This window comes from Vombatus ursinus, unplaced genomic scaffold, assembly GCF_900497805.2.
Source record: "Vombatus ursinus unplaced genomic scaffold, bare-nosed wombat genome assembly UNPS02014219.1, whole genome shotgun sequence".
NCBI classification, from domain to species: Eukaryota; Metazoa; Chordata; class Mammalia; order Diprotodontia; family Vombatidae; genus Vombatus; species Vombatus ursinus.
Window position 1 is genome coordinate 130,964 of NW_020953997.1, and position 5,215 is coordinate 136,178.

Sequence of the window (5,215 nt, forward strand, 5' to 3'; positions counted from 1 at the left end):
GCTGCAGGGTTAAAAACAGACACAAAACATATAAACTTACCCACACAAAATTTAATTACTAATGAAAAGGAGAGTCACATCACAGCCAGAGTCATAACAAAGAACTCTCCACATGGGCCCAAGATATATAGGGAAGTTTTTTGTTAAGAATCTAGAGTGCAAGGCTCTGATTCCTTCTTGGTTGCAGTAACTGGCATTTAAAAAGATTCGACAGACACAGTTTCTGGGTCATTTAATTGTTTTATTAATAATACCAGCATTTTAATAAAAGGATGGTCATTTGGCTGTCTGTCTTAGGCCAAAGACAATCATTGTGGGCAGGCTAAGAAAAAACAATGTAACAAAGGATCCTGGATAATAGCTGCCCACCACAAGAAAGTGCTAGGAGTTGCTAAACCAAATGTCAAGACTGAAAAAGTCCCCAATCTGAATTTCAAATGTCTGCCCTGTCAGAAAGGAGAGAGACACAGGGAAACAGAAAAAGGAGAGGGGTGAGGCAGAGAGAGAGAGAAGACAGGCAGAGAGAGAGAGACAGGCAGAGAGAGAGAGAAGACAGATAGATCGAGGACTGAAGGCTCTCAGGAGAGTGAGGAAAGTCTGAAGGCGGATGAGATCTGGGAGTTTTCCGCCCAGGGATGATCAGGAAGCCCACAGGAACTGACAAGGTAGAGAGAGAAGCCGGGAAGGAGAGAGCAGCTGGGAGCCCAGGATAGACAGGCAGAAAAAGAGGCACTGGGTGCGTCATTTCTTCTTTGCCCACTGGAAACCTTCTTTTGGTCCTGGAATGCCAATGTGCAAGTATAAAAGGGCGGGGGGGGGGGAGGGAGGGGGGGGGGAGAGGGGAGGCGCCGCAGAGAAGAAGCGCGGAGGGGAAGCTACCACTAAGAAGCACAGACCTCTCGAGACCCGCCTCTGGGATCCAGCGCCCTGCGCAGGCGCAGAAGGGGGGCTACTCTGGAGTTGTCGCCACCAACTGAAGGGTTGGTAGAGAGGCTGTTGCGCAAACGCACTGCCTTTTCCTTTTCTCCAGAGTCTCCCACAGACGCAGGAAGAGTCCTGTGGTGGAATTGCTGCTACAGATTGGAATCTGGGCCTTATTGCTGCCAGTGGTCTCGGGCTGAGTGGTGAGGGGACCCTGCTACACGGGCTCGTGTGGTCGTGAGGGGGAGGGGGTTTGCGTGGGGGGACGAGGCGGGGAGCGTGGGTGGAGGAAGGGGGGAGACGGAGCTCCTGGAACGAAGGCTGAGCATCACCATTGCCGCCGCCCCTGCTGGCCTTGGTGGTCTTCGGCCTCTTTGGTGCCCGCACCCGCGCACCTGTGCCTCTTGGGGGCCCCTTCCCTTTCCCAGCCATCGGTAAGGTCTGAGGGAGGTTCTATCTTGTCGCTGTCAGCTGTAGTAGAGCAGGAAGGTGGGCCTGGGCCGTGGCTCTAAGGGTTTGAAAGGAGACATCTAGGGCTGCATAGAGTCACCCTCAGATTGATCCTTCTTGGGAGGAGGCAGAGGGGAGGGGGTGGAGGATGAGGAGGAAGAAGGGGTGCCTAGAAACAGCACTAGAACGTCGTCCTATCCACGCAGGTTTCTTCTGTCACTGACCCAATGGCTCAGAAGAAAGAGGACCATATCACCCCAACTGCAGAGGAGCAGCAAAGAGCAAGGCTAGGGCCAGAGGGTGATAAGAATGAGGGCAAGGAGGGGGTCCTCTTCCAGAGTATTTCTCATGAAGGTGCTGCTTCTCATTCCGCCTCAGCGGAAGTTGGCATCATTGAGAGTATCCAGCTGGAGAACTTTATGTGCCATGCCATGCTTGGACCAGTGAAATTTGGGTCCAGTGTCAACTTTGTGGTGGGACATAAGGGCAAGAGTGCATTGCTGAAAGCTGTAGTCATTGGTCTTGGTGGAAAATCATTAGGATCATCTTTGAGAGAGTTTGTGAAAGATGGAGAGGTTTCAGCCAATATCTCCATCACACTGCGGAATAGAGGGGAAGATGCTTTCAAATCTGACTTGTATGGGGTCTCGATAACTGTGCAGCAATGCATCAGTGTAAATGGTACTACAAGTTACATACTAAAAGACCAAGCAGGAAACCTGGTTTCTTCTAAGAAAGCAGAGCTTATGGCCATTCTGGATCATTTTAATATACGGGTAGATAATCCAGTGTCTATTTTACAGCAAGAAATGGGCAGGCAATTATTACAGACCAGAAATGATGGTGACAGATACAAATTCTTTCTGAAAGTGACCAACCTTAAACAGATGAATGATGATTACTTATGCATTTTGGAGAGAAAGGCCAGGACTCAGAATCAGATAGAACGAGAAGAGCACCTTCAGGAACTAAAACGTCAGGGCATAGAGATAGAAGAATGTTTCCAGAGTATGGTTGCCTCAAGGAAGAGATTAGAGGATTTGCAACATGAGATGGCTTGGGCACTAGTGAATGAATCTGAAAGACAAATTGAAGATGTGATAAGTAATATAAATATTGGAGATCAGCATACTATCAGATTAAATCAGAAATTGGAGGCATGTTGAGTCAAATTTAATGAAGCAGCCAAGAAGTTTAAAGACATTCAGGAGAACTTGGAACAGTTAAACAAAGAAGCCACTGCATTAGAGACAAAATGTGTTCAGGCAAAAGAAGATATAAATAGAAAAGAAAAGGCCTGTAAGAAAGCTGAAGTTTTATATAATTCTTCCCAAAATGAATTTAAAGGATTAGACAAGGCAAAACAACATTGCAACCAAATTGAAGACCTGAAAAAGAATATGGAACAAGAAAAGTCGGAAAAACAGGAAAAAATGTTCATGTTGAGGGAAAAGATAAAGAACTTTAAGGATCAAGAAGATTCACTTGTTCAAGAGATGGGACATCTTCAGCAAACTATAGAAAAAGACAATGAAGAACATTCTCGACTTAGGGAAGAAGTATCAGATATGCAGCAAATACTGAATGATGAGCAACAACAGCTCAACCGATTAAAAGATTGTAAAACAGATCCACTAAAACGATTTGAACCTCAAATTACAGCCCTTCTTGAAGCAGTAGACAATGCCCACAGACAAAGGCACTTTACTTCCAAACCTATAGGCCCACTAGGAGCTTACATTCATCTCCGGGACCCTGAATTTGCTTTGGCTATTGAGTCTTGTTTAAAGGGCCTTCTGCTTGCCTTTTGTTGGGACAACCACAAAGATGAGCAAGTACTTCAGGGGCTAATGAAAAAGATTTATCCACCAGGCTCTCCACGACTACAGATAATCGTGTCAGCATTTGAGTGTGAGGTATATGATGTAACAGACAGAGCAGCCTTTCACCCACAGTTTCCAACAGTTCTCACAGCTTTAGAAATAAGTGATGCAGTGGTGGCCAATGCTTTGATTGACATGAGGGGCATAGAGTCAGTACTGCTTATTAAAAATAACTCTTTGGCTCGTACAGTGATGCAGGCTCAGAGGCCCCCCAAGAACTGTAGTGAAGTTTTTACTGCCAATGGTGACCAGGTGTTTGAGCGACACTATTACTCATGTGAAAAATTGAGACCTACTTACTTGATTGATGTGGAAATAGAAATAAGTCATTTGGAGAAAGAAATTGAAAATACAATGGCACAGTTGTCTGTATATCAGCAACATGCATGTATACTTGAAAATTATATCAGAAAGAATCAAGAAATTATTAATAATCATCATCTACATTTAAAAGAAATAAAGATTAGAGTGACAAAAATCATTATACAAATAAGAGATCTTGAGAATGAAGAAAACCAGCCAGTAGATATCTCAGTTCTGGAAAAAGAAGCACTAGAAATTAAAAAACAGATGAAACAGGTTGAGAAAAAGATGAAAATTAGAAAGAAAGAGATGAAGAATTTAAGAAAACAGAAAATAGATGCTGAACAGAGACATAAAAACATTAATATAAAAATTTGTCAAGTTTCAGAATTAACAGAATCTCTTAAGCAAGAACTAAACCAGGTCAATTTAGAAACGGATGCTGAAAAACGATACATGCTGCATTATCAAGATAGGCTTAAACAGCACCTGGATTCTCTCCAAGTGAAAAAAGAAGAGCTGACTATGAAAGAGAGAGACTTGGAGAAAGAGATTGCTCAGGCCAAATATATCTGCCCAGAGCGAAAAGAAGTTAAGAAAACTGCCTCTGTTCTTGATAAGGAAGTTAGTCTGTTAAGACAGAAGATAAAATCAGAAAACAGCAGTCATAGAAGCAGAGAAGAAATAATAAGGAAGTACCAAGAAGTAAAAGAAAGATATCAGGATCTAGATATTAAAGTGAAGAATTTGAAAAAGTGTATTAAATCATTGGATCAAACATCAACACAAAAATATGAAATATACCAGTAATTTAGAAGAAGTCTTGCTTTACGATGCAAGTTGTACTTTGATAACTTACTATCTCAGTGGGCCTGCTCAGGGGAATTGAGCTTTGATCACAGAAATGAAACCCTTTCTATAAGAGTCCAACCTAAAGAAGGAAATAAAACTGCTTTTGGTGACATGCAATTCTTATCAGAGAGTGAAAACTCTTCTTCAAATTTTTTTTTCATTCTTACTTTATGGTCCATCACAGAATCTCCTTTTAGATGCCTGGATGCATTTGATATCTACGTGGACCCTGACAGTAGAAGAACTGCCATGAATATGATCCTCAAGATTGTACATTCCCAGCAATATTGACAGTTCATCCTGTTCACTCCACAAAACATGAGCTTTCTTCCTCTAAGTCCACTAACTAGAATACTCTGATTGCCAGATGCTGAAAGAGGCCAGAGAACCCTGCCTTTCTAACCACTTAGTCAAGAGGAAGAACACTGAAGCTGATTTATAATTTTTAAAAAGAAGTTTTTATTGATATTTTCTATTTCTTACATCACTATAGTATTCCATGCATCCCTCCTTGCCACCTCTCAGAGAGCTATGCCATATGACAAATAGTATTTTTTTTTGTAGGGGAAAAAGAAGGAAAAAAGCTAGCACAACTGATTGATATATGTATCCAAAAACATGGGCAATATGGACCTCCATGAAGGGCTATTTTGGGATGTCTTATCATATCTCTTTGAGTCCCACTTACTCTTTATAATTTTGATTTGTGTGTGTGTGTATGTGTTGTTCTATTTACATTGTTGTAGTTGCTGTATATATTGTTTTTTCTTACATTACTCTGAATCAATATGTAGATTTTTTTCCAT

General features: G+C 42.2%; 1 pseudogene; it reads left to right on the forward strand.

Annotated features, from left to right (window-relative positions):
- Positions 1–1,103: 1,103 nt before the first annotated feature.
- LOC114041934 lies at positions 1,104–4,834 on the forward strand (annotated as a pseudogene).
- Positions 4,835–5,215: the final 381 nt, after the last annotated feature.